Source organism: Miscanthus floridulus, chromosome 13 (assembly GCF_019320115.1).
Source record: "Miscanthus floridulus cultivar M001 chromosome 13, ASM1932011v1, whole genome shotgun sequence".
Taxonomy (NCBI): Eukaryota; Viridiplantae; Streptophyta; class Magnoliopsida; order Poales; family Poaceae; genus Miscanthus; species Miscanthus floridulus.
The window spans coordinates 70832042-70841473 of NC_089592.1; the positions used below are offsets into that span (position 1 = coordinate 70832042).

The 9432-nt window shown below is 48.7% G+C and overlaps 1 pseudogene; it reads right to left on the bottom strand.

The window, feature by feature from the left end:
• Positions 1–233: 233 nt before the first annotated feature.
• On the bottom strand, positions 234–2293 carry LOC136499993 (uncharacterized; annotated as a pseudogene).
• Between the last annotated feature and the right edge of the window lie 7139 nt (positions 2294–9432).

The following is a 9432-nucleotide window of genomic DNA, read 5'->3' on the forward strand; positions in this document are numbered from 1 at the left end:
CTGAAAACGGAATTCATAATCTGCAGGAACTAAAGCGAACGAGTGGTACGCACTGTCTGCTGACTGCTACTGGCAGTGGCCATGACGGTGGCCTGCACCTGCTTGCTTGTGGCAACGAAGATGACGCGCCGTCAGCAGATCCTCCGTCTTCTGTGTTTGCGATTTAGGTCCTCCGACCGACCGAGAACACAGCCCAGCCGTGTGAATAGACAATGATAAGAAAGAAATGAAACCTACTCCATAAGCGTCACAGTATCTCCTTCCTGATATAGATATGTGAATGATTTCTCATGATAAAAAACTCCTGAGTGTGTTCAGAAATAGCATTTAATAATTAGACTAGCATTCTATGCATGATTGTTTAGTTTTGAAACTTGAAAAAATGAAGCAAACATGTTATCAAATATTTAAACTGACACCTAACTGAATATTGGTGGCAGACAGTGTTTATTATCCCCTTACCCAATGCCAATGATGGCCAGGCCAATACAAGGCTATCAGCTCAGGCTATGTAGGAAAGTTGGCTAAGCAGGAAGGCTCAAATGTAGCCAGGATTCAGGTGGAAGTGGAACCAGATAGTTTTAGAGGACCTCTCATAAAACTCGGTTACATATAGGTACTGTACCCTTTTGTATTTTCTCCAATACTATTAATATAGTGTACTTATGTGCAAAAATAATACAATCATGTCCATCAAATTAATTACAGCATTTATGCAATAGAAAATTCTGGAGAGGCTGTTGAGATATTGGTCCTAAGACTACCAACTGCTTGATCAATATATACCATGTTCTACATCATAATTATAGTTATAAATTCAATTTAGTTTGCTCAATCATGTTCCATAGGTTATGAGACTGCCTAAAATTGGCTTTGCACATGATTGCTATGTAAGACACTAGAACAATAAATTGTAATCAGAAAAAAGGACTGCCCAGGTAGGGGGATGGTTACATGCATGGAGGCAGTTAGGCTACAACATAAAGGCTTGTATGGCTACATCTTAGCTGTTAAAGTCATGCTTTATACTGTTATGTATGAAAAAGAAAACAAATCATACTCTCAAGGGCCTCATCAGTACAAAATCTTTCTATTTATTTTGTTTCCAGTGTCATCATCCCTCAGTTCGACCTGCAATAGTCAAAGTGTTCAAAATAAAATAGAATAAATATTGACTCCTTGAAATCATGAGAGTGAAGTATGTGGCGCCTATTGCTGCAGGAAATAAACTATGGAACAAATAAAATGAATGACCTGTATTGTGGCTCCTCCTCTTCCTTGATGCGAATGTTGTGCTTTTATTACCTGAATAGAAGTCAAGAATAGAAGTCAAGCAAGGCAGGAAAGCATCCAGTGCTTGTTCTTGTAATGAACACAGGTAACTCCATCAAAATAGTAACTACCAATGGATGCATAATACAAGAAGAAATTCTATACCTGATAAATGCGACCTTGAATTTTAAGGTTGGTCAAAGGGACGAGTAAGTAACAGTCAATGATACTTCAAAGAAAAAGTAAAACACAAGAGATGTAACCTCACACCTCTTCTTTGTATTACATTTCCAAGTTTCACCTACAATATATGAAGACAGACCTAGAGTTAATGGGCGCATAATGCTTCAGAAAAGACAATGGACATATGTTAGTAATTACATAAAGCCCTTGGGTAAGGCTGTAAGCCATCCTACTAACAACTAGCTCTAGCTGTAGTGATTCACATACTTCAGAAGGACAGCCCTTTATTGCGTCATGTATTACACAATTTGCACATTTCAACTCACGGCGTGAGCTCGATAGATGTATGATGATGACTACTGTTATAAACTCCCAAGCCCCAGCTATACCTTGCATAACGTTCCATATAACATCTTTCTGAAACCTGAACTGAATAAATTCTCCCGAAAACAAAAGAACAACTAACCAATCCTGGCGCATACAAATGATGAGCAAGTCACCTTTACCATTTCTGTGGCGAAGTAAATAGAACAAGTGTAACTAAAACAGCTCACCGAACCAAGCCATTAAAACCCTAGCTAAACCCGAGACATTAAAATTAGAGGAAGTCGAGAGTCGCAAGGGAATCCGTACATACATTAGAGCCGAGCATCTTGGCGCTGCGGCGCTGTGTGGCAGCCCATGGAGCAGCGACAAGCTAGCCCGAGGCGGCGGGCGGGGCCCACCGCGCGGCGGCGCCCGCGAGTGTGGCCACCGCATGGGCCCGGCCGCGGTGCGTGGTGTAGAAGAGAGGGAGGCGGCGAGAAGCCTCCAGAACCTTCCGCCGGAGGATCTGCATCGCAAAGTCGATGTTGCTCCCCTTTGCGCTTGCGCTTGCGCCTTCGTGGAGAGGAGAGAAGAGATAGGACCGTGCAGCGAATCCTGTGCAGATCCGACGGGAGGACAACAGATCCGGTCATGGAGGCACCGGATCCGACAGATCCACTGGGGGCCTCCACCAGCAAGGAAGACTGAGCCAACAAGCCTAGATCGATGTCCATCCCCGCGCCGACGAGGGCAGAGGAGGGGGAGCAAGAGAGGGAGCAAAGCACCTTAACCTGTGCAGCGACCGGGCAGCTCGCGTGCGTCTCGCGGCACAGTGGCGGCGGTCGGCCGACGCGGCCCACGCCCAGCCAGGCTGTTGGCGGCCAGCGGGCCTGCTTGTAGCGCCGCGCTAACACCGCGCCCCCTTGCCACCTCCGCATGGGGGCCCGCAGGCCATGACGCTGGGGCCGCCGCTCCGCCACGCAGGACCACCGCGCCGTCGGGCCTGGCCGGACCACTGCTCCTGGGCCCTCCTATGCCGCTAAGAGAAGAGGGAGGGAGGAGAGCGGAGACAAGAGAGATAGGGTGCCGTCGCCGAGAGAGGAGGGAGAGGGAGAGGCGAATGTGGATGCGCGAGAGAGAGTTAGGGTTGGAACCTTTTCTTTCTCGGGTTAGAGAGAGTGGCCCGATGTGGAAGAAGATGGCTGCTGTATATACAACGGATATTTTTAAGGGCGGTTGGTGATTCAGCCGCCCCTACAAATGGACACAGCAGGCCTACAAATTGACTCATTTTTAGGGGCGGCTCGTATTACTAGCCGCCCCTACTGTGCCATTTGTAGGGGCGCGTGCTGTGCTGGAGCCCGAGTATGTCACTGTAGGGGTGGCTTCAATGTCAGCTGCTCCTAAAAAAAGTCCTATTACTATAAACTGTTTTTCACGTAGTGTATGTACTATATCAGGCACCTAGAGTGATAATTAGGTTAATGCAGGGGTGTTTGGTTTTTTAGTCGCTTCTAAAATTAATGTCACGTCGAATGTTTAGATGAGCATTAAATATAGATTAATTACAAAACCAATTACATAGATGGAGGTTAATTTACGAGACGATTTTTAAGCCTAATTAATCTGTCATTAGTACATGTTTACGTCAACACCACGTTGTCAAATCAGACTAATTAGGCTTAAACGATTTGTCTCGCAAATTAATCGTAAGTTATGAATTAATCTATATTTAGTACTCCATGTATGTATCCAAATATTCAATGTGACGAAAATTTTAGGAGCACATAAAGAACCAAACAGTGCCATAGCTTGACGCTGTTTCACGTGCCCCTTGCGAAGCCAAAGCTCCACGAGAGAGTTAACACGGCTGGCAGGTCGTGCATGCAGCCGTGCGTTAACTCCGGCGACAACGAACATAAACCTGTCGATTCGTATCGCCGTCCTCGATCGCATGCAGAATCTGTGCTCGCTTCGTACGGATGATGTACAATGCTTGGCTTCTGTTCCCTTCGTCAAATCAACGCTACAAAAATTGGCCCCGCATATCGTACGGTGGCTTTGGTAGCCGGCCCCTTGTATAGAACGTACGTACGTGCATCGGAATTAATGTAGGAACAATGTCCTCATGCAAGGGTGGCGGCGAGCATGGAGATGAACCCGTGGTCGTCACGGCTGCCAGCGCCGGTACGCCGCCTTAATCTCGTCGTCGTCCGGCCCTACTCGCCCCGGCCACTACCCTAAGCACACACGACCCTCCGTCCGCTTCGCTGAAAAAAATAAACCGAAATACTGTTTCAGCTAATTTGTTATGAGAGAAAAACACTGTCCCGCTTAAAAAAAATAAGCTGAAAAAGACGGATTATAACAGAAGCGAACATGGCCTACGTCAGAATAACACTTCACTACCGGTTCAAAACACCCCATCACTGCTAGATTTTGAATCGGCACAACCATACCAGCAGTGATGAGGGTCAGCTATCACTGTCGGTTCCTACCAACCGACAGTGTTCTTCAACTTCACTGTCGATTCTTTACACAACGAGTTTAGTTCTACCATTACTATCAGTTTATGAGACCACCCGACAGAGTTCAGTTCCACCAACACTATCGGTTTGTGTTTTAACCAGCAGTGTTGTCATAACCAACATTGTCGGTTTGTGATAAGAACCGGTAGTGATGGCTAAGCTAACGCTGCCGGTTTGTGGCTCAAGCCGGCACGACAACACTTTCGGTTTGTTGCTAACCGACAGTGATGGTTACGACAACACTGTCGGTTTGTTGCTAACCGACAGCGATGGCCCGTTCGTATTTTAATGTTTTATAATTTATTTTAATTTATATTTTTTCGTGGAATCGGGTTTCGCTTTATATACGCTACGTAGACGACAGGTCCATCAATATTTAACATTACAATTTTTATGGTTACAGTTCAAATGTTCTTATCAAGATCTCGATCCCTCAAAATAAATAAGAAATTATTCGATAAGATGAATCATGCTTCTCGAACTTCTTACAATGATCAAGTGAGCCGCTCTGGGCCATACTGAAACGACTTGATTTCCGCGAAGGGAAATTCACAGAGTTGAAGTGTAATAAGACCGTTGTAGATCATATTACCTAAATTTCCAGTCGAATACCACATCCATACAATGATAATATCATAGTACAAATAGTGCGGAATTACATAATTTATTACATCGCCGCATTGGCGGAATTAAAAGTAGCATTCATTCAGAACAGCTTGAAGATGAGATCGTCAAACTCGAGCGTAGGCACTGACCCCTCAACCGTCAAACTCCTCGGAGCTATACTCCTCAGCAGAACCTGTGTGCCAAAATTTATCAGTACGATTTGTACTGGCCACTCCCACCCTATGAGCATTGCTTTGTGAAAATTGGATGCAAGTTAGATATAATCAAAAGGAACCTATATGGCTAGGGTTTCCTATGTATTTAGCATATCAAGTATATAATAGTATAGTCAAGTTTTAACACCTTTCCCACACGCATTCCACCCATTCCCTTTTCCGAGCCAGGTTTCGATCCTGGGATCGATATACCACCATCTCCATCAACACCATACCATTGCTCAGTCGACAGACCAACTCCCTCTCGGCACCGCCTCAAGGCCCGTAGCCCCTAGCTACGACCGACACTCTCTTACGGGGGAAGAAGAGGACTCATCTCATTATCTAGTTTAAGCGAAACCCAGGAAAGGTCCATAGCCGACAAGTGGGCACATGTATCGATCGATCAACCATACACTTTGCAGAGGTTTTACATAACCACAAGATCCGCCTTCCTCACTGACCGTCATCAACTGGGCTGATTCCGGCCGCTTGCTAGCCTAGGATAATGCCACCCTACTATTCAGCCCTGGTACACCCCAAGTCTAGTCTGGGGTGGCTAAAACTGTGAGTCATAAGCCAGGTCCACAAGGTCTCCATGAAGCCTTGGAAGGGTGTGGGGGAATCCCCGCGCCCCGTACCTCCTTACATTGTTCGCTATCAACCTAGCAGTAGTGGCAATATCCTACCAAGTAGTCCGGCCGTTCCGTACCATATAGGGCGAGTGGTACGTAAGGCTTCCCAGTGAATCTGAGTACTAGTAAGTCCTTAGGGATGACCAAGCCAGAATATCTTATCAGGGTTTCCATTTACCGTGCCACCACAGGACCTCCACTCCGGGCTCCTCCCATCATAGGTTCACACCCGGGACCACCTCATATACCCTTTACCCACCACAGGTATCCATTTCCAGGGGTGCCCAGGTAGCACCACATGGCAAGACTTGCCCTAGGCTCGTCGTATACTCTAACTTGGTCAACACAACCCTCACCCTCCACACACCCAAGTCACACACGTAGCACTCTCCCCATAGTCCAGATAACACCAGTTTTCCACCACGCATGTAGTATAAGCATAGTAGAAGTATAAGTAATAAAATATATAGCAGTAAGCGTGTGTCTAGCCTAATAGCAGGGTATGCAGGGGTAAGGTTGCGTCAAGGTAAAGGCCTTCAAGTAAGCATACTACCATGCAAGTCCTATCATAATCTAATCATGGCAGTAAAGTAAAGTAATAGCAGCTCTATATTAGCCATGCGTAATAGGTGCTACGAGATTGGGTGGGATGTGGCACCTTCAGTGTAGTCGTCTCCGTTCTCCTCACGGTACTCATGATCCTCGTCCGTCTGGTTCTCCTCCGAGTCTGCAACGATCGTATTATAGTCGCGTTAGCGACGTCTATAGAATAGCACAAAGAAGTAATGAAAATTCAAAAGAGCCAAATGCACTCGAACATGGGTTCATTGCGTAAAGCTCAATTTTAGATGAATTTTGGTCCTGGTTTTGTATTTTTCTGAGGTCGTATGAATTAGTTATGAATTTCTGAAGTTTAATTCATTTCTGAAAATGGAAAAGGCCGAATTAATTCTAGGCTGACACGTGTCACGCTGTGACCAGTCCACGTGGTATGCTGATGCTAGCATGACGTCAGCATGACGTCATCATCTCGGTTCCGAGCTGACAGGTGGGGTCTAGCTGACATCAGCATGACGTCAGCGACATCAGCATGACCGACAGGTGGGTCCAGGGACTCTTGGGTCACTGGCTTGTGGGTTCGGTCAAAGTCAACGATAGTCAACGGATGAGTCAATGATCAACGGTCAATGGTCCCTGACGTGTGGGTCCCATGTGACGTCAGCATCTGACATGTGGGTCCAGAGTGTCTGTGCCACTAACATGTGGGGCCAGGTCAACGGTCAACGGTCGGGGGTCACTGACATGTGGGGCCAGGGCTACTGACGTCAGCAGCTGATGTCATCATGACGTCAGCATGACGTCACCCTGGCTGTGTTGGCTTATAACGTGTGGGTCCCGTGTGACGTCAGCATGACGTCAGCATCTGACATGTGGGTCCAGAGTGTCTGTGCCACTAACATGTGGGGCCAGGTCAACGGTCAATGTTGACTAGTCAATGATCAATGCGGGCCAGGTCCAAACTGGGCCGGTTGGGCCTGGATACGGGCTGGGCTTTGGCCCACCACGTGGCATGCTGTGGCGCTGCCACATCACGTCCTTGGGCCTCTACTGGGCTCTATCCACCGCTCGGCCCACACCGTGTGGCTCACGGTGGACCAGCTTTCATGGTCCATGGACCGTAGGCTAGGTCCTCGGTGGGCCAAGTCCACCCTTCATCACCTCCGTTGCGGTCTTTGTGAATCGGGTGCATGCACGTGTGTGACCGGCGAGGAAGAATCCTCTGTTTCCTCCCCGGTGTGCTCCTGTCGGTGATGTGCCCTCTGGTGAGCTCCCGCAATGGCTTAGGTGTCCAATTGAGGTGGGGAAAAGCCTTCCCGTGCCATGGCGACTGCAACGGTGGGGTCGGGGCGACGGATAGGGCTTCCTAGGTCATTGGCCACGGCGAACGGCGGCTCGAGCACAACTGGCGTGCGGGGGTGGTGCGGGTGCAGCGGCATAGGCCGGGTCTGTGGTGCGCATGAGTGTCACGATGCTCCAGCGGGCATGTCGGGAAGGTCAAAGGGTCTTCTAGAGCCCCTAGTGGCTTTGGCCACGGTGGCGGCTTGATTCGGCCATGGCGGAGGTCTGGTGGTGGTCTGGTGCTCGTGGCCAAGGCACTGCAGCCAGCTATCGACGACTCGGTCTATGCGGCTGTTCTCTAGACGTCACGGTGGTGCTACGACTATGTCCTAGTCCGGCGAGGCGACCGGGTGCGTGAGTGGTGGTGCACGGCATGACGGCGGCATCGTGAGCGCAGCGTGCACACGCTCTGCTACGACATCCAAGGGCTCGGAGGTGGTCATGGGTGTGTGCGTGAGTGTGTTGTGCTTGTGTACCTAGAGGCTGGAGATGGCCTTGGCCTATGCGCTCATGGTATGGAGCGCCATGGCCGGAGTAGCAAAGTCCGGCGGCAAGCAGGGGAGAGTCGGGCGCTCACCATAGGTGCCGACGGCAAGCAGGGGAGAGTCGGGTGCTCACCGTAGGTGCCGACGGCGAATGGATGGCGGTGCTGTGGCGGGTTGTGGCCGTGTAGCTCTAGAAGCAGTGCAGTGCAGTGTAGTGCGGAACCACGTCAGTGATGAAGAGAACGGCATCGTCTTTGGCTCTGATGACCCCGGCAGCACGTGGGTGGCTCCGATCCTCCTCTTCCTTGTTCCTTCTCGGCCCTCTACTCTCAGTGTGGTGCGGCTGCTAGGCCACCAAGCAGCGGCGGTGGCTGAGGGAGAGGCTAAGGCGCCGGGCGTGGCTTTATAGCTGAGAACCATGCCTCCAATGGCGTCTGGTATCGTGCGGTGGAGAGGCATGGGGCGCATCCGACGGTGGCATGAGGTTGCGTGACCGCGGCGCATGGGGGAGCAAGGCCATGCCCCGAGCATGACCCCCTGGCCCGCCCCTACCAATGTTGTCGGTCCCCAGTCGCGCGGGTAGTTGCGGCATTGGCGTGGAGAAGACGACACTGTGGCGGTGTGCGACTAACGCGTGGGGCCTAGTGGCAGTGAGAGCAAGCAAATGGGGAGGCACGCAGGCGTGAGCAGCACACTGGCTGGCTTGCTAGGCCTGCGTGAGCTTGTGGGCCAGCCTGCTGCGGCTGTGCGTGGTCCAGCGAAGCTAGGAGGGCGAGTCTGGGCCGGTTGGTTGCTTGGGCTAGCTTAGACTTTTCCTTTTCTATTTTTCTTTTCTTCTCCTTTGTTTGAATTCAAATTTGGTTTGGAATTTGAATTCAAAATTTGGTGTACCTTATTCATTGGAGTTTTAGGTAAGAGGCCCACAACATCCTTTTATGTATATTAGGAACTTTATTTAGCTATTTTGTATAATAAAAATAGGGGTAGTTTTGTTATACAAAAATATGATTATTTTTCCCTTTAAGCAATTATTCTTTGGTTTGAGTGATAACTACTTTATGGTTTATTTCTTTAAAGGTGTTGTTAGACATTACATAAAACAATTGAAAATCCAAATCACTATTTGAGTTGACAATGTATGCTATGTTTCATTTGTTAGTATTTAAATAAACATGATAACAAATGACATGCCATGCTCATGAAATTGTCTGGTTGGGTTACTTCTAATGCAACACTTAGGGTTGGCTCCTACAATGTCACTCATCATCACATGGGGTTTTGAAGAAAAATTTTGTAGTTGTGA